The 20,049-nt window shown below is 51.2% G+C and overlaps 1 protein-coding gene and 2 long non-coding RNA genes across 17 annotated transcripts in view; 2 read left to right on the top strand and 1 right to left on the bottom strand.

Annotated features, from left to right (window-relative positions):
* The window catches only part of LOC101401339 (ral-GDS-related protein-like), a 93,588-nt gene that overhangs the window by 45,593 nt on the left and 27,946 nt on the right, over window positions 1–20,049 (top strand). The window lies entirely within an intron of this gene.
* LOC147911274 (uncharacterized) lies at window positions 14,628–19,686 on the top strand. The gene is made up of 3 exons (XR_015551345.1): window positions 14,628–15,142; window positions 17,319–17,407; window positions 18,082–19,686. It is a non-coding gene; the product is annotated as an uncharacterized LOC147911274 (long non-coding RNA).
* Window positions 16,304–17,267, bottom strand: LOC147911275 (uncharacterized). The gene is made up of 2 exons (XR_015551352.1): window positions 17,140–17,267; window positions 16,304–16,379 (listed from the first exon to the last, which is right to left on the bottom strand). It is a non-coding gene; the product is annotated as an uncharacterized LOC147911275 (long non-coding RNA).

Raw genomic sequence — 20,049 nt, 5'->3', positions numbered from 1 at the left:
CCTGGGTGGAGTCGGGGAAGTCGACCTCCCCTTCTCGCAGCCCACCAACCCACCCATGGCAGACAGGCGACCCCCCAATATCAACCTCCAACCTCCTCTAACCTCTGTGCCACTTGGTACCTAGATGAGGGGTGGGCAAGATGCCCATGCTGAGTCACCCACCTAGTGCCCAGGTATTGTCTCCTCCCCCTGCTCTGAGACAGCATTGGGTGTGCACTGCACCCACCCTTTCTGCACCTACCCCGAGGCCCCTGCAGAGGGTGGAGGGTGACTCACGGTGGGATGTGAGTCTTCCTGGCTGACTCAACCCATTTGCTCCCAGACAGAGGGTAGAGGAGGTCATGGGTTCTGGGGTGCCAGCATGTGGGGAGCGAGCAGCTGAGAAACAATCCCAGGGAGGCAGCAGGAGGCAGGAACACATGAGGGCTGAGTCCCACTCCCCTGGGGCGTGCTCAATTGTTCCATCAGATGTTACTCCTGAAACACAAATTCAAAGAGAAATGGTTAAGAACTTCAAGGTGGCAACCGCAGAACTTGAAGCCCCAAGCATGGGGCCTTCTGAGCATAGGACCCCATCACACACCCTTGAAGCCAGCTCTGCCTGGAATGTTCAAAGATCTGAAATTGCCAATTCCACCTTATGGTGCTGCTGCCAAGCTCTGAACTATGGTCACATTAGCTTGGAACTTGAGGTTGAACAAAAGTTTCAGATTCCACACACCTCTTCTACCCTGCACCAGGCTCTGTCAGACATGCTTCCTTAGTCAGTCCCCACAACCATCCTCATAGGATCGAACGAGGAAGCAGGCTCAGAGAACTCAAGTCACCCGCCCAAGCTCACACACAGCTGGGAGGTGGCAGAGGCAGGACTAGAACCCAGGTCTGCGTGTCTACTTGCCAGTCTTCCCACTCTACTTGTAGCCTCTTCCCACATGGCTCCTGGGATGGGGGCTTGTCCCATGTCTAAACCATCTGGTTCATTCTGAGATCTAGCCTAGCCCTACACATATCCCTGAAACCAAGCTGAGTCCTTGCTAGGACCAGGGAATAGGTCTAAGGACCAGTATCAAGTTAGTGGCTTCATGATCAAGGGTGTTATTCACTCACTCACTTGTTCACTAACTGCCTAAGATCAGCTGACCACTGCCTAATCCTGTTCCCCAGGCTCCTCTTCCCTCATCACTCGGGGCTCCAGCCAGTGATCCCTGGTCATGAGCTGAGCACCTCTTGGCCTTTGCACATGGTGGGGCTTCTGTTTGGAGTGCCCCTGCCATCCCTAGGCTTCCCTGCCTGGTGGAATCCTACCAAGCTCGAATGCCTCCTCCTGGGGACTCTCATCCCAGAATGTGCTCCATGCCCCCTGATCCAATGGCTTTCCCACTCTAAGCATGCCACATCAAAGCCAGCTCCTTGGGTTTCTGTACCCCACCAGGCATGGTGGGACCTCCATGAAGGCAGAGTCATTTATCACTCTGTTCCTTCTGCCTCGCACATAGTGGGTACTCTGTAAGGGCTTGATGAATGAATGGACATCAGGCTCTGTGGTAGACAGTAAAGAGATGGAAGTTTCTACCCTTAAGGTCTGATTGTGGTAGAGTGTGCTTGGTGACATATTAGAGCTTGAGGTGTGAATCCAGGTAGATAATGAGTCATTTTATGGCCAAAGAGGGTATGGGTTCATGTCGCATATGGCCTTGAAAGATTTTCGGGGTTGGTAGGCCAGAGAAGGGGGGGGTGCAAAGGGCAGGGCCCTCTCTGGTGCTGGGGAGCACAAAACTGGTCAGTTTTGACTGAAAGTGTGTGTGTGCGTGTGTGTGTGTTTGTCAGTGTGGCAGCAGAGGCCTGTTTGGTGGGAATTTGGAGCAATGTTTCCAACTGAGTGCATTACTCTTCAGGGCAAATAAATTTTTTAAAGAAGACTTTGAAAGATCAGCTTGGTAAAGCTTTCTGGCTGTAGTCTCTCTCTCCCTCCCTCCTTCCCTCCTTTTCTCTCTTTGTCTCTCTGTCTCTCTCTCTCACACACACACACAGACATATCCTGCAGGGCAGAGGGCACCTGTGTGCTCTGGAGGGGCTCCAGGATGGTGAAACAGAGCCCATTTCCCAGGAAGTAGGCCATCAGGTAGGCAGGAGGCGCTGACGAGCCAAGTAAGTGAGGAGTGACGCCCGTGACAAAGACAGAGGGTCTTAGAACGTCAGAGCTGGGAGGGATCTGAGAACTCTGAGGTCCACAGAAGAGGAAGGGACTTATGCAAGGTCACTCTAAGGTCACTTCCAGCACTGGAATCCAGGCTTAACCTTGGGTCTCCTGGTGTAGATCCTTGGCCTGTGGCTGCCCCACAACTTATTCCTTCCTTGCTGTGGAGACGGGCCAGATAAAAGGTGCATGTTCGGGAACCACTGTGTCACCTGGATGTCTTCAAGCTCTCATGGGCCACATTTCCTCTGATAGCCAGAAAAACTCCTCAGGCACCATCCCACATATTCCTGAGGATTTTCTAGGGTCTTCCATTTTCCTGGCCACATCTGGCTTCCAATTCCGCTCTCCTGACTTCTTGTATCACTTCTCACAATGGCTGTCTTCACTCAGTCTTGACTGCTCCTTACCCCCGTGTGGTCACTCCATGTGTCCGTCAGGTGGAGCTAGATTCTACTGCAATTACAAACAGCCCCCAAGTCTCAGTGGCTTAAAACAACAAAGATTGCTTTCTCTCTCACACTGTGTTCATTGTGGGTTCTGCTCCACAACATTCTCAGAGACAGGGACACAGGCTGACGGGGCTCCACCATCAGGAAATTCACTAGTCACATGGCAGGGGAAGCAATGTGGCAAATGGTGCCTGACAGCTCTTCTCACATTTCATTGGACAAAGCGAGTCACATGACCATACCCGACTTCAGGGTCCTGGGCAGTACAGTCCTGCCCTGTCCCAGGAGGAGAACCAGAGTATCCACAAAAGCCCTAATGACATCCGACTGGCTCCTCCTTCAGTCCCCAAGACCTCAACACTGGCAAGTATGGACCAGACTCTCTGAAAGGCTTAGATACAGTAGAGGGGGTTTCCAGTACTGAAACAGAAAATGGCTTACAGGTGAATAGAAGACATCCTTGCCCTCCTGTCACTCAGCCTTTCCTGCTACAGGGATTTCTTGCTGACCTCCTCTCCTGACACTGGCCTCTCTCCACATGCTTCCAACTGCCATTTTGTTGGTGGTGGGGGTGTTCATAATCCCTTTATCTGCCAAGACCCTCGCTCCCATCCAGTGATGTGCCAGAGCTGGCTCATACCAACTTGCAAGTTGGTTGTGAAGTTTTCAAGAATCTTGCAAGCTTGTTATTCACCCTTTGGTAGCTTAAAATGGGCCAAGGTAAGAATGTTTACACCATGGAAATCGGCCAGTGCTACCAGTCAGAGTTTTTCTTTCAGAGAGCTGGTCGTTAATCCTTTACCAATATACCCTTGTCTACACCTTTTTTCAGGACCAGCTAAATACTTTGCTGGGCCCAGTGCAAAATAAAATTGCAGGGCTCTTAAGAATTTCAAGGCAGCAACAGCAGAGCCTTAAACCAGGCATTAGGCCCTTCTAAGCAGGCTGTGCACAGGTCACACATCGAGGACACTGGCCCTGTCTCTACTCCTTCTATACTCTCCACCCCCAGAGCCCCCACCCGCAGCCATCTCTCCCTAGAGGTAATGAGAGATCACACCCAAACAAAAGTCTGCACAAAATTTATTAAGCAAAACTATCCAGCTCTGCTCAGTCTCTTCTCTCCCATCTAAACAGCCCTCTTGGGCCCCATCTTTGGTAATCAAAAAGCTCCAAGGACCATCTAAAACAACAGGAGCATCCTCCTCTAGGAAGAATCCTCCGCTTCTCTAGAATCCTCAGTTTGCTACCATTTCATTGTTTTAATAGCTATTTTTCTCCCATTTATGATTGGAAGTAAGTTGGGATGGCTTAGGCAGCCCTAAAGGGCAGGGTAGGAGTTTAGAGATGGTCGTGGTATTTTCCTGGCTTGGGAGCACTCAGAATCCTGGAAGGCTGACTCTGCAATAAACTGCAGAGATCTTAATTCATGCTTTAAGGTAAAACTGTAGCCGTGGAATCAGGGTTGCAAACCAACTTTGACATAGAGAGAGCCGCCTTGACCCCTTCCGAAGCAGCCCCTCTGCAGGGCCCACTCTATGCCTTGAGTCCTGTTTCCCATGTTCCTCCTGCCATCCACACCCCTGCTGCCCTGCACTCAACACCCTGTCATACTCTGCATCTTTGTTCACACCATCCCCTCTGCTCCAATTCCTTCCATCCTATAGCACACCTATTGGGCACCTTTTTTTTTTTTTTGTGAGGAAGATCAGCCCTGAGCTAACATCCATGCCAATCCTCCTCTTTTTGCTGAGGAAGACTGGCCCTGGGCTAACATCTGTGCCCATCTTCCTCCACTTTATATGGGACGCCACCACAGCATGGCCCGACAAGCGGTGCATAGGTGCAGGCCCGGGATCCAAACCTGGGCCGCCAGCAGAGGAGCGTGTGCACTTAACTTCTACACCACGGGGCCAGCCCAGTTGGGCTCCTTTTTTGTCCTGCAAAACCTCTGGGTAGCGCTTGTGGCTTCCATGGTGAGACCCTCCCACTGCAGTAGGGGCACACCTCCATTCTGGCCTCACCTTGTTGGAGTATAAGTTACCTCTGTGGGTATCTGACACCCTTCTTAGGCTGGAAGCTCCTCCAGGGAAGGGATCTGACTTATCCACCTCTGGCTGTGTCTCACCCGTGCCCAGCATGGTGCCCACCACAGAGACTCCATCAGGACATGCTGACAGGATTGGCACAAAGGGAGACAGAGATGGGCATCTCTTAGGCTTGGAAGAGGCCAGAGGGAATGGAGAATGAAGGAGAGAGAACTGAGTTGTGTGGCAGCTGTTGGAAAAGCAAGAAGTACAGAGATCTTTAGCAAAACCTTGACTGCTAACAAACAAGAGAAAACCCTGGACTAATTCCCCCATCAATGACTGCACTGAGTGCAGAAATGCATTCTGGATTAAAGACACTGTCTCCAGAGAGGGGACTGGGGTGTGGCAGCAGCCAATGAGCAGTGCTGCTAATGGGTGTGGCAAACGAGGATTTGCCTCTGATGGGCCAAGAAGGCCAGACTGTTGGATGGCAAGTGGGCAGGGCTCAGCTGCCCTGCCCACTTGCCCTGCCCATCACTCAGATGCCAGGCATTGAGCCAGGTTGGGTAGCCAGAGCTGGACTTTAGCAGGCGAGTTGGGGTGTAAGCCCGAGTCCCAACTCTCCATCACGATCGTTGACGAGGGTCAACTGAGCCGGCCTTGGACATCAGCCAAGCCAACCCAGATCCAAAGCAAATGCATCCCCAGAAGGGACCTGCAGGGTAAGAGAAAGGCAGCCTCTGCGAGCCCAGCAGGGCTGGGGCTCTTGCCTCCATCCTGACACTGGTTCATAGCAGGGATGGGCTGTGGCCCAAGGCTTCTGCAGGGTCCCCAGGCTCACAGCTCTCCAGAGCTTTGCCCACCTGGCCCGATCTTTAAATCCGACTCCCAGACTACTGGTGTTGCCTGTGCAGGGAGCAAAGCGCCTGACCTGACTGCGTCTGGTTTTTGCTCTGGTCCCTGGGGAGTAGGTGTCCTGTAGATGTCTCTGAGAAGAGCGCCATCAGTTTTACATATAGACTACTTTTACCCACACACCCCCCCCACACACACACCCCACCATCCTAAAGAGAAAAGGATACCACGTGCAAATCCCAGAACTGGCAAAGAGAGCAGACTGGCTTGGGGGTGATGACATCAGGGCAGTGAGGGTGCTGACTGGGCATCCACGTGTCTCTGAGCTCTGCACAAGCCTGTGTGTGTAAGTCTCTTAGCTCTTTAGAGGTCAGATCCAAGAACAGCCATTATCTCATGTGCCAAGGTTCTCAGAGAATCGAAAAAATAGAAAAGCCCGCATCGGCCCTGAATATTTCTCCATTAGATATTTTCAGCTGCTCTTCAAGCACAGGCCCAGGTAGTTTTAGCAACCCGGAAGTGGAGAGCGGGTAACTGCCCCATTTTGCTTTTAAAGTGCTCCATTCGCTCAATTGTCAGAGCCCATTCATCCTGCAGTTCAGCAAGTGGCCTTGAGGGGACAAAGCCACATGCCCTGAAAAGGGAGCAGAGCTGGCTCTGTGGCACATTTGTGATTTCCTGAGCTACTATCTTTGGATGTGTGCCACTTAGCTCAGAGGTGTCTCTGCGCCCACTCAGCACTTTCCACCCCCTGCTCTTGTTGTACTGAGCGAGTGAGACCACAGGGTGGGGGTTTGCCCTCAGGGCACAAACTGCTGGGAGAGGGCACAGCCCCCTGTGACAGCTCCCCTTGGAGGACAACACTAGGGGCCTCCAACAGCCAAAGTGCTGGGTCATCACAGAGAGATGGAACAGAGAGCACACATGGAGAATGGGACCAGGGAGGGGCATCTGATGTGGCAGAGAAAGACAGAGACCACTGCAGGGAGATGGGGACAGGCTCCTAGGCTGGGGCTACCCTGACTCCTGGAGGGGTTCACTCTTTCTCTCTGGGCCTGTTTTCCTGTCCACAAATGGAGTGCATGACAGAGTCCCTTTGGCTTCTCCTCTGTCATTCAGCTCAAACCCCAGACACATTGGGGAGGTTCCCAGGTCTCCAGGGTGGTAGGAGCTGGGAGTGATGAGCAGGGGCAGAGGAGGAACAGTTGGGAGGGGAGGGGGCTGCAGGAAGTAGCAGAAGTCTCTCTGGCATCCTTACAGCTCATCCTGGGAGAGGAGACTCGGGCTGTGTTCTGGAGCTGGCTGGCTGGGGAGCATGGGCGGGGAAGAGGGTGCTGGGAGGGGAGCCATGGCAAATGTGGCTGCCAGGGGTGCTCAGGGGCCCCTTACCCAGCCTGGTGCTAAACTGACAGTGAGAAGGCATGTTCCCCAGGGCTCTTTAGGTGGTGACAGAGCAGGTGCTTGGGAGAATCCGGGTGTTTTTGCTTTTCTAAGTTTCCCCCCAAAAGGGAGTGGTGGAGAGCTAGCATTTACTGAGCACCTCCTCTGCACCAGGCCCTGTTTTGAGAGGTTCAGGGGATTCGATTGGAGATGTAAAAGAAACTTGCCACTCCAAACAAATGGACTGAAGGTATATTTTATTATACAGAAGAGAGTAAAGGTGATAGTCCGCAAACAGATCCGAATAGGTCAAATAATAAGAGGGAAAAACACTAGCTCAATTGGAAAGGGAAACATCGACATCGACTGAAGGGAAATGACACAAATCAATCAGAAATTCAGACACCAGGTTGACTGAAAAGAGTACACATCAGATTGGTTACTCACAACATCCACGCCCCACTGCTGGGAGAGTGCCTTCAATTGACATGGCTGGGCGGGAATCCAATCACCAAAGGTCCTGGGCCAGGTGTCCCCTTCACAGGTGAGACTCTCACCAGGCCTCAGTCTCCAGTGGTTTATATAGCGTCAGTAGTTTTCAGAGTAAACAGTTACAGAGTTTACAGAGCAAGCATTCAGTGTTCCCATGCACAAATGGTTATCAGTGGCATATGTGCACTGAGCCTCCTGGTTATTGTCCCAGCCTGGCAGTTGTGCACGTGCATTGTTTTCCCTGGTTATGGTCCCAGCCCAGCACAGATGGCCAGTCTGTCCCAGGCTACAATGCCCAAAGGACCTTGAGATGTTACAAATTGCAACTATCTCCGTGGGAGAAAGGCCAGTTGCCACCACACAGAAAGCAGCTTTATATTTCTTTGTGTGCTGGTGGCTGTAGGTCAATGGAGCGGCCAAACATGGCTGCACTCATGTCAAGACAGGCCCTCAAATTGTCCCATTACTTGCAGGAATGACCTCATTTCACCTTCATACTTTACAGAAAAGAGGTTTTCTGAGGTTCAGACATGTTAGGCATCTTGCTAGAGGTCACACAGCTGAGAAGCAGCTGCAGAAGCAGAAGCAGCATAGGGCAGATTTGAGCCTGCTCTGTGTGGGTCTCAAGCCCTAGCTCTTTTCACATCATCAGTGGCATTTCCTCTGAATTCTCCAGAGCCCTGAGTTCCTCTAAGATCCCTCAGGGTCACCCCAGCAGGTGGGCACTGAGGGTGCCAGGAAGGCTGGCAGTGAGAGCAACTCCTGTCCTCTGCCAGCTTCTGGGGCGTGTGACCATGTTTAGAAAAGCTTGTGTTTGGTTTAGTGCTCTGCTGTCACCATCTTGAAATTTTGTCATTTTTTAAAAAGGGGTCCTGCTTATTTGCTCTGCACTGGACCCCACAAGTTACATAGTGTATCCCGCTGATGGGGTTTTCACACAAGGTGTCACATGAGAAAGACATTTGCTGCTAGAGTCCCACGGGTGGTGGCAACCCCTGCCCTCTCCCTGGGCCCCTCAGCTCTGCTGGACTTGGGGGCAGCGGACCCTTGGAGGGGCAGGAACTCCATGGCCGGAGCTTACCCTGTGCCTCCTCTGTCAGTGAGGCCATCTGGTGTTTGCACCAGATCTTTACCAAGGCCTGAAGGCCTGCATCTCCAGCTGGCCCACTGGGGCCTGGGTGAGCAGGCAGCCCTGGCAGAGGTCTCCAGACCCACCTGCACTGAAATCCATCTGAGAAGTCCCTCTCCAGGGCTCACTCCTCCAGGCTGGCGGCACTTCCACCCTCCCGGGGTGTAACAGCAGCCCCTTAAAAACACAGAATCCCTCAGAGGGAGCAGAAGAGGAAAGACAAGTCGGCAAAAGCTGTTTTTCTAGGACGAAGCGAGATATTTTTAGTTTCTTATCTACTTTTCCCCTTTTAAAAATTATATATATGAACCCATTTGAGAAAATTTGACAATCTAGAAAAGCAGAAAATGTTAAAAGCTATAACAGCCATAGTTCTGCTTCCCAAAGATAACCACTGTAAAGACTTTGGTGTGTTTTCTTCAAAATTTTTTCTGTGCACAGGTCTTGGGGTTTTTACCCCCATTTTATTTACATAATGTCACAGGGGCCGGCCTGGTGGTGCAAGTGGTTAAGTGCATGCACTCTGCTGCGGTGGCCGGGGGTTCGCTGGTTTGGATCACGGGTGCGCACCGACTCACCGCTGGTCAAGCCATGCTGTGGCGGCATCCCATATAAAGTGGAGGAAGATGGGCATGGATGTTACCCCAGGGCCAGTCTTCCTCAGCAAAAAAAGAAAAAAAAAGAGGAGGATTGGCAGATGATAGCTCAGGGCTGATCTTCCTCACAAAAAAAAAAAATAATAATGTCACACGTGAATATTGAATTTGAATCTTGATGTGTTTTTTTTTACTTAACATTATAGCACAAATGTTTTCTCATGCTGAAAGTATGCTTTTTGATGGCTGTATGATGCTCCAGTACCTGTGAGCATGCCATCATCCATGCAGCCATCTCCCATCATTGGCTCTTAACGTTGTTGCAACTTCTTGCTACTAGAAACACTCATCTCTGCATCTGAAATGTTCATATGAGAGAGCGTCTCCTTGGGACAGGTTTCCAAAAGTAGAATGACTGAAACAATGGGTAGAAGCACGGTCAAGGCTCCCACTCCGTCCACCCTGCGTCACTGCTCTCCGAGCTGACTGCACCGCCCTGACGGCCCCGAGGGCTGCACAGCAGGACCCCTGCATCGCGCCTCTCCCACACTGAGTGTGACATTTTGTTGTTCACTTCCCTAAGTCAGAGAGCCCCGCTTTTCCCCAAGGTCACAATGAGAAGAGGCCCTAGAAAGACGAGGTCTGCACTTCCTGTAGTTGCGTGGTTGAAGGTGCTGTCCCTTGGGTAGTGGAATGCCCTGTGTAAGCTCCCACTTAGAGTTCATCGCAAAGAAAGCACATTTTTCTTTTTTAATGGAGTTTATAAGCAGAGGTTTCAGTGGGTCCCTCCCTGTCAATCAAATACTGAAGGGCAGGTTTGGGGAGATTGGCTGGTGTTTCAGGGGCTGGAAGGCAGGGTGTTGTGTATCCAGGAGATTGGGACAGAGCAGGCCAGCAGCCGACCCAAGTTGCTGAACCTGGGGAGGCATGGAAGGACAGGAACACACTGGTAAAGGGACAGACAGCTGAAGAGCAGTGACTCGGGAGGGCATGTCATGTGGGGTTAAGCCCTGGAATGGGGGACTCAGAAGACCTGGTTCCAGGCCAGCTACTGACTCACCTTATGACCTGGGATGGGTCACTTCTGTCACTGGTGGGGCACTCTGGGAGGGAGGCCTCTTGGGAGAGCCAGGGCCGAGGGGGATGTGGAGCTGCAATTCAGTTACCACAGAGGCCTCAGCCGAACCCCCAAAGCTCCAGAGCTGGGTGGCCCTTCAGACCCTCAGGCGGCGAGGCACACCACAGCACCCACAACAGCCCTCTCTGACCTTCCAATACACAGGTGTCGGACTAGACAGGGCCCCATCTCTATAAAGATCTGTGACTCTGATGCAGTCCCGATGCCTGGGGCCACCTATCTGGCCCTGGATAGGGCAGTGGTGCCAGAGTCACCCCCAAAGGCAAAGGTGTCTCTGGGTGGGAGGTCTGAGCCTGGCCCTGACCTCTGTGGGTGGGGCTGGGTGACCAAGGGCTTGTGGGGCATCTCCCAAGCAGGCCCATTGGCCATCCTGCTGCCGATGGTCAATTTCTATCAGGAGTTGGTCTCCAGCCACCAGTACAGCCTGCAGATCCTGGCCCACTGCAAGCAGAACAGTGACTTTGACAAGCTGCTGAAGCACTATGAGGCCAAACTGACTGCAAGGTGAGGGTGCTGGAGGCCTTCCTCACTGACCCCATGTTCCAGCTGGCACCTAGCCCTGTCCTTGAGGGCGCATGCCTGGGGAGCCTACTGGGGACCATGGCAGTGAGGGCCCCAGCTGGGAGGAAGCCACACCTGGGGGCACCAGGGGGCCATGGCCGGGACAGCCCAGGCCCTAACAGGCCCCAGCTCTGGGCTGCCTGGAGAATGGGGTTAGAGCCAGACCCTGACCCAGCGGATGGCAGGCCTGTCCAGCTCCACAGGGCAGGCAGTTGGGAAGGTGAGGGGGAGCTCCTGGTCCTGAGCCCACTTCCAGGCCCTTCCTCCTGCTAGCTTAGAGCCTCAAGCTCTGGGCTCTTGGCTCAGACAAGACCCTGGAAGAGGCTCCACGTTAGAGTCTGAGATCAAAAGTGCTGTGGGTGTCTATCCTCAGCCCTGCTGGTGGGAGTGCTGGGAGCTGAGAGAACCATTCTCTGTCTCCTTTGTCTCTCTCTCCCTCGCTACGTTGCTGCTCTGTCTCTGACTTGCTTCATCACTGTCTCTCTTCTTGCCTCTGTCTCCCTGTCCCTCTGTCCTTCCCCATCCTTGCCTCTGTTCCTGACCCCTGCCTCTCCCTGCTGCAGATTCCCAACACATTCTGACACTGCACGAGCTCCTGGCCCACTTTTCACGAGCACATCGAGCCAACAGCTTGGACAACGCCAGGGCTAAACTGGGGGGGCTGTCTGGGTGAGCCCGGCTCCCAGGTGCCCCCACCAGTGGACAGGCCAGGACTGAGGATGCTCCCCAGTGGGAGTTTGCTGAGCCCCAGATGGTAAAATCTCATGTTCAGGTTAGGATCCCAAGGGGTGGTGGTTGGGGGACCCCCAGCCTGCCCCACCTGGAAGCAGGGCCCCTGGAGCAATCTGAGGAGTTCACAGCTCAAGCCCAGGGGAAAGTTGGTGGGATGGTGTGGGTGGTGTGCTGTCCCTCGCACAGATGGTGTTCGAGGAAGGGCCCTGGGCACTCACATGGGCCCATCTGCCAGGACAGGGATCCGCCCAGGGACTCACAGGCACTCTGCCAACTTCCCCTGTTCTCCAGTGTCAGTGTGTCACAACCTGTGGTATAGGAGCCCCAGAGGGGAGCCTGGGTGATGAGCCTTCATGTGCCCAAGGCTGCAGTCAACAGCAGGCAGTGTCATGGGCGGACAAGCCCAAGACTTGCCCAGTGTCAGAGGCCCCAGCCCTCTGGTCAAGGCCCCTCTGCTGCCCCTCATTCAGTCACCAAGGCCCAGGGGGAACCTTCCTCTGCCGGGGCAGAAGCAGAGCGACCAGGGAGGAGGCGCCTACAACAGCCCAGGCAGCAGTTGACGGTGGCCTACACCAGGTGGTGGCAGTGGAGGTGAGGAGGAGGTTCAGATTCGAGGTGTGTTTTGAAGATGGAACCAACAGGAGTTTCTGATGCATTAGATGTGAGGAGAGAGAAGATGGGACTCAAGAGTGATTCCAGAGTTTTTGGCTGAGGAAGCAGAAGGTTGGAGTTGCTGCTAACCAAGATGGAAAAACTGGCAGGATGGGCAGGTGTGGAGGGGGAGTCTTTCTTGCTTCACTGGAGCTTTACTGGGGGCATGTTGAACTTGAGATGGACAACAGTGGTGGAGAGGACAAGAAGGGAGGAGGGCGTTTGAGTCTGGAGTGTAAGGGAGCAAGCCATTCAGGAGCCATCAGCTCAGAGATGGTATTATAGTCATAAGACTGGTGAGATCACCAGGGGAGTGAGTTTAGGCAGGATCGAGGTGCATACCAAGAGCTGAGTCCTGGGGTCTGCACTTTGTGGAGGCCAAGAGATGATGAGCAGCCTGGTACTCAGTGATGGGCTGCCAGAAGCTGCAAAGGAGGATGGTTCTGCAGAATGTGAGGTCCAGTCCCCAGCCCCGCCACCCACTCAGTGCCCTAAATGGCTTCCCGAGTCCAGCAAAAGGCAGCCAGTAGGGCCACGGATCCCAGCTTGGTAGAGGGAGCACAAGGCTGGACCAGGGCAGGGCACAGGCCCCGGAGTGGAGGTTCATTCAGGGAGCAAATGTAATCAGAGCATGATTGCAGACTAACAAAAACCATTGTGGGGTTGGGACCCCAGTCTTCTCATGCCCCAAGGAGCCAAATCCTGCACACTTCCCCAAGGAGAAGACTTGGGGCTCCAGCGAGGCTCCTCGTCACTGTGGGATGCCCTGTCCTGGTGTGGGCGGGGGTGAGGAAGGTACATGGGTGCCAAGGCATTTGTCCCAAGACCCTGATCCCCTTTCCCGAAGCCTACTCGTCCTTTGTCCCACCTGATCACCTGCACCTGGCCTGAACACAGCCCTAGTGGCACAGAAGAGGGTTTTCCTGTCGCCCTGACAGCAGCCCTTTCATCCTCCTCTCTCCCTCCCTTGGGGGACTTAGGAAAGCTCCCAGCCCGGCAGGAAGCCATCAGATAACAAACCCTCCCTGGCTCTGCTCAGAAACACTCCTCCTCTGGGGCTGACTCTCTCCTACCTCTGTCCTTTGTCCCGCTTTTTCTCCAGAACCTCATCTCTTGGGCTCACTGTAACCCAGGTCGTCACTTCCAGTTCCCCCGGGAGCCTGTGGTCCTGGGAACTCCTCCCCAGCTGCGGTGACAGTGTGGCTCTCAGCACAAACCCCAGCCGGGGCTGGCAGGAGTCCTGAGCAGCTGCATCTGGCACTTGTCTAACAGTGAAACTCGTGTTGCTACTGTGGGATCGCCCCCTTGTTTGTAGCAAATACAGCCCTCCTCAGCAAAATCCCCACCCTCGTCAAAAGAAATGGTTCTGCTTACCTTTGCTAACCTGCAAAAATGAGTCCATATCCAGGGAACTAGCATATCCTTGAAAGGTGCCTCCCTGTACCCTGTCCCTTCCAGAAGAGGGCTAGGGCCTGGGCTGCTGAGAAGAGAATTGCTGGGATGGAGGGACTGAGGCTCCTAAGAAAGAGACCCCATCTCCATGCTTCAGTCTGATAACCAGAAAACAACGATAATAGTAGTTTTATAATAACACCTTTGCAACCAGTGATACTAGAAACAGTGATCACTGCCCTTTACTCAAGCACCTGCCATATGCTGGGCCTGAGGTCAGCACGTGAAATGCATTCTCTTCCATCCTCACTCCAACCTTCTACAGATGAGCAAACTGAGGGTCAGAAGGGCCCAGTCATTTGCTCATCACGCTGAGTTCGTTAATCACCGATCCAGCTCGACCAGTGTCATCTCTCATTGCTGGGAGAGTTAAGTTGGACGGTGTCTACTAGAGAACTTTGTAAGCCACGCATATTAACCAGCCCTCTTGGTGATCTGGTTGTGGTTGTAGAATTTGAGGCATCAGTAGACAAATAAGGGGTTTTGTACTTTTCTTGGAGTAGGTGGAGTACTTTTTCCAGATGCTCCTCCCGCCAAAATTACTAACTTCCTAAGACTCCTGAAAACCCATCAAGGCTCTTAGCAAAGTTGGCAACTCAAACGCCTCTTTTCCCAGCAATGCTAGTTTTAAAAAGCAGTTAAATGGCGCCACCTTCTGGAGGAGGGGTGTTGTGGCAGTCAGAAGATGACAAATAAGAGTGTTGTCATTATTCTCAGATTGAGGGGCAAGGTGTGTCCTCCTCCCCCCAGACGTGCTGGAGCCTACTGGAGTCAGTCTTTCTGTGAGCCAGTGGCATTGCCAGGTGTTCCAAAACTAAGCCATTCCAGGGCCTGAACATTAAGGAAGCAACTGTATAAAGTGCATTGGGGGAGGGATGGAGACAGTAAGTGCAAAGGCCCTGAGGCAGGATGGGTGAGTGGAGTTCTATGGATGGAGATAAGGCCAGTAGTGGTGTGGGGGGCAGAATAGTGAAGAAAGGTTCTTTCCTCTACTCTGGTCCTCCTCCTAGTTTTTCCATCTCTGTTCCACGTGGTTTAGACTTTTAAATCAGACCTGTTTTCTAGCTATTAATCTCCATTTCCTTCACTCTGAAATAAGAACACCTTTTTCTTTGGGCTGTCAGAAGGATGATGTGAGCTCACGCCCATAGAGTGCCCAGCACAGTGGGCATTCAATATGCATTCTCTCTCCCTCTTCGTGACCACAGGCTCCACCTGAGAATCCTGGGTGCCAGGCCTTCTTCCTAGGTCTGGCCAGAGGCCCGGCATTCCCTTCTCCCTGAGAGACAGGGGCAGCCTGTCTCTGACTTATTTTCTGTCCCCACAGGATAATGCACAATGAAGTAAACGAGACAGAGAGCATCCAGGAAAACATAGCCATGGAGGGCATGATGGTCGAAGGCTGTGAGACCCTCCTGGACACCAGCCAGACTTTTGTGAGATGGGGCATGGCACCCTGCCTCCCCCCAACATCAAGGTAGGCCCCAGCAGTGGTGGCACTTGGGGACACCACCAGTTGGTTTGGCTACCATGTGCCAAAACCTGCCAGCGTGATTGCGGAGTATTCCAGGGCTGCTGGAGGAATGTGACAGCTGTATGTGGATGTCGGTATCTGCACACATGGATGCAGATATTACTGGTTTTCACAGTTCCCTTCTCTCCAGATGTACACATGATTCTTCCCAGATGCCCTTGATGTGTCTGTGGATGTCATAGTAAACACTGACATGTCCTTTTGGGGAGAGAGGAGTGGAGGATGAAGACAAATACTAATTGGCCCCATGAATCACAAGCATGTTCAGCATCTGAGGGGAAGTCGTGTGGGTCAGTCCCTCTGTCCCTTGCTCATCATCCTTGGCCCCTTGCAGGAGGCTGTGATCACAGCGGTTCTCATGGGTAGGAGGTTGCCTTCACCCTCAGCCTCCACTCTCCTTGGGAGCGGTGTTTGAGAGGCACAGCCCTGTGAGGGGGCAGCTAGAGGCTGTGACTGAGGGGACTGACTTCCAACTCGGAGACGTTAGAGCCGCAAGGAGTTTGAGGGTCAGCTCTTCAGATTCCACTTGCTGTGGGACCCGCAGCTTCTGCTTGCATGCCCCCGAGGTGGCCTCCACCTCAGATGGGCCTCCTGAGTTCCTTCTATCCAGCCCTGGGACTCTCTGAGCAGATGAAAAGCTCAAAGGCTGTGCAGCTGCCTTTGGCCCCTGCTGCCCTTAGCAAGGGTATCGTCGACTTGAAGTTTTGTCCTGAACCCCTGTGTGTGGCCCCCTGTGCCCTTTCCCTAGGCCGACCCTGTGACCTGCTGAGCGCAGGGCCATCCTCCCTGTGTCCTGGCTCCCCCTGAGCTGCATTGGGCCTAAGCTGGAAGTGACCAAAGAATGACCTCTCCTGGGGTGGGCAGTGTCACCACAGTCTAGGAATCTGCTCCATTGCCCTGAGCCTAAGCATTTCCTCCCCTCCTGATGGGCTGGGCTGGATGTGGATAACAGACAAGGGAGCCCAGCAAGGTTCCAGGCAGTGATGGACGTGGGCAGAAGGCAGAGTGGTGGCTCAGAGCAGGCCTGGGGAGATGGAGCGTCAGGGAGGGCTTCCCGAGGAGGCATCACTGGAGTCGAGTCTTGAAAGGTAAGTAGGAGTGCACAGGGTGGATGGGGTGAAGGAAGGGCCTTCCAGGCCAAGGAGCAGCACTCAGGAGCCACAGGTAACTTGCCCTGGAACTAGAGTGGGAGCAGAGAGGGGAGCGATGGTAAGGAAGGAGAAGTGCTGGAGCAGCCTGCTGGCGGGCCTTGAAGGCCTGAGTCCCGAGGACAGTGAGGAGCTGGCGGAGTAAGTGGGGAGAGGAGGCCTGGAGCACGTCTTAGGGGAGCTGGGCCGGCAAATGGGTTCATCACAGTCCCCTGCTCTGCCCGCGAGTGGCTTCGGAGTGCACATTGTCGAGGACTGGGGGCTCTGCAGCCCAGCACGTCGTGACTGATTGGTGATGTCTGCTGCGTCTGTGTGTGGCAACAGGTGCCCTGTGTCTCTTGCTCATCCCTCTGGGACAGAGCCAGGTCCACACTTGTTCAGCCTCCTGCTCACCCCGACCCAGCCCTAAAGAGGTACAGCCTTTTAGATACAGGATACAACCTTCCTTAGAGAGGGAGTACAAACAATACCCTAGTTGGCCTAAATTCAGCTACAAATTAAGAAAGCCTTCAGGTTCAACAATATACTTCTCTTAATTTCAATCACAGAAACTAAATCCTAATCTAATGCTGCATTAATCTATTAATTCATAGAAGTAGTACTGTTACTATGAGGAACAAGAATTATTTCTCCTTGCATAATCTTATAACAGAACAGATAATCACCGAAAGTTGACAATAAAATAAATTCAACCCAATAATTATTTATTACATTAATCGTTAACCCAACACAGGTAGGCATTCAAGGAAAGATTTCAAAAAGTAAGAGAAATTCGGCAAACACAGCCCCCACCTGTTTACCAAAAGCATCTCCTCTGGCATTTCTGGTGTTACAGGCACTGCTTGCCCAGTGACACGGTGTAAAGGCCACAGTGACTGGACCCTGCAAAGGCAGCATCATCATTTGTTGTCTAAATGAGGGCGTGTATGAACGGCCACTCAAGGGTTTTACTCTCTCTTACTTTTAATCAGTGATATTGACCTTTCCCTGAAGAGGCGGGAATGAGAAAATAAGAAGAGAAGACCCTATGGAGCTTCAATTAATTAAAAAAAAAACAAAGGTAAGCCAAATCAAGGGATAACAAAACTTAAATGGACTAACAATTTTGGTTGGGGTGACCTCAGAGAAGAAAATAACCTCTGAGTCATTAAAATCTAGACCAGCTAATCAAAATATTTTATCACTTATTGATCCAAAATGTTGATCAACAGAACAAGTTACCCTTGGGATAACAGAACAATCCTATTCTAGAGTCCATATCCACAATAGGGTGTATGACCGCGATGTTGCATCAGGAAATCCCAGTGGTGTAGCCACTATTAGTGGCTCATTTGTTGAATGATTCAAGCCCTACGTGATCTGAATTCAGACCAGAGTAATCCAGTCGGTTTCTATCTATTCCATATTTCTCCCAGTACGAAAGTGCAAGAGAAACAAGGCGTACTTTAAAAAAGTACATTCAAACTAATAGATGATGTAATCTTAATCTAATATATATGTGTATATAGCCCTGCCTATGAACGGGGTTTGTTAGGGTGGCTGATTAATTGCATAAAACGTAAACCTTTATAGCCTTTATGTGTATATAGCCCTGCCTATGAACGGGGTTTGTTAGGGTGGCTGATTAATTGCATAAAATGTAAACCTTTATAGCCAGAGGTTCAATATTTCTCCCTAACAACATGTTCATAATCAATCTTCTTTTATTAATTGTCCCCAATCTACTTTCCATAGCATTCCTTACACTAATTGAATGAAAAGTATTAGTTTATATATGACTCTGTAAAGGACCACATCATTGGCCCCATGATCTGTGGAGACACCAGTATTTACATCAGTGTCACAAGGCCATCAGCTGGAGCACCTGCAGCACCACCTCCGCACGAGGGACCCCGCCTCCAGTGCGCGCGCCTGGGGCTCTCCAGCTCGCTGGCGCCTCTGCCGCTATGAGCGCCGGTCCTGCGCATGCGCGGGCCTCCGAGGATACAATGGGAACCGCTGGGGGCCAGCCGGGAGGGGGTGAGGGGTTGGAGACCGACGTGTCCCTGAGATGGAGAGCAGTGGCGCTCTGCAGCCCTAGACTCTGCTCTCCTTGGATGAACTTCAGCTCCTGGAGAAGATCTGTCTTCCCTTGAGGCGGCTCCTCCTGTCCTGAGAAGCACGTCACGTGATCTAAAATTTGTTTAAAAAAGGACAATGACATCCTTAACACCCGATGTGTGTTGTGTCCCCAGAAGAATTCTCTGCTTCCCCAGAAGACTAGACAGCGAGCAGCTGGGACCAAGTTCTGACCGGGGAAGGAAGGATGCTGAGTGCGCAGCTGTCTCCCCTACCCTGACTCCTTCCCCTGATCTGTGGCCCTGATGGTGTTGGGGGTGCGTGTAGGTGATGACTCTCAAGTGTTTGCCCACGGTATTACATTTCTTATGGTTTAGTGGTTAAAACGGGAGGCTAGCTGTCAGTTTCTCAGAGGATTTCACTTGCAGAAATGTCTTTGGACAAAGTTTGTTTTCTTCATTTCTGATTTTTAAATTCAATAATAATCAAAATACTTATTTTCTTAATTTCATTGGCATGCTAAAACAAACTTAAGTCACTTAGTTTTCACCAAATTGCCCACATTTTCCTTAAAATTTTGGAAGTATTGCTGTTTGAGGTAAAGAAAGTGTTTGGGAAGAACAATTACCCTCAGATAATATCTTCCCAGGTAAAGGTACGAACACATAGTTAAGAGCCATTTTGAGGTGGCTGACGAATACATCCAGTTTGAGTTCTACAATGGATCGTCCAAAGTAAAGGTTAAATTAGTAATTTTCTGAGGAGTTTGCAAGTAAATGTTCATGTCGCCTTCACCTAATAGGTCTGCTGATTTAAATGAAGGTTGAGCTTAATGATAAAAGTTTTCAAGAGACTGAGAAATATTAAGTAAATGTACTTTAAAAAAAAAAGTGCAAATTAAAGTAAAGCCCTCCATTATCCTCTTTAAAACAGAGTCACAGTAGCACTATTGTCAAGGTATGAGAAGGAATAGAAATGCTTTATAAAGTCAATTCTTCACTTCTAAAGGACCTAATGTGATATTCTAGAAGTCTCCATAGTCTTTTAGTCATCTACATTTAAATTGCTCAATTTATGTTTTAAAGACTAATGAATCTGAGGGCAAAATATTCAAGGTCAGTGTTTAATTGTTTTTCCTTGTTGCAAAGTACATGGGTATAAAGTGTGGCTGAAATCCAGGGTCTTGGAGAAGAAAAATATACAGAACTTATTTATTACTCTCACAGTGTGTCCTGACTTAATCCTACAAATGTCCCAAGAATAAAGCCTCAGTGAATTCCATTCTGTTCTTAGATATGACATCTTTCATTCGTAATGAATAGTCTCAAATTAGGCTCTAGCTAGTAATTATGTTCCTGATGCAAATAGGCAATAAAAAAGAAGCCGTGCTTGATTAAATTGGGCTCAAGAGGAATACTTAGAACCAATATTTGTTTTTGGCTTTGTTTTTCTTTATCAATTTCTTTCTCCTCAGCAGAGTCAGCAGATAAATGACACAGAAAGCTGAGAGACTGGAGGGCAGGGTCTTGAGGAATATGAGATTTCCTAATCTTCAAGATCCTTTTTATCTTTAAAATTCTATGGTTTTTGCTATTTATGTAGGGGTTCATTTTTTTCATTATTTCTAATAGTGATCATAATAGT

Source organism: Ceratotherium simum, unplaced genomic scaffold (assembly GCF_057802395.1).
Source record: "Ceratotherium simum simum isolate JZ-2026a unplaced genomic scaffold, ASM5780239v1 HiC_scaffold_44, whole genome shotgun sequence".
Taxonomy (NCBI): Eukaryota; Metazoa; Chordata; class Mammalia; order Perissodactyla; family Rhinocerotidae; genus Ceratotherium; species Ceratotherium simum.
The sequence above is the reverse complement of the archived record's forward strand: the minus strand, read 5'-3'. Positions and strand labels throughout refer to the sequence as shown.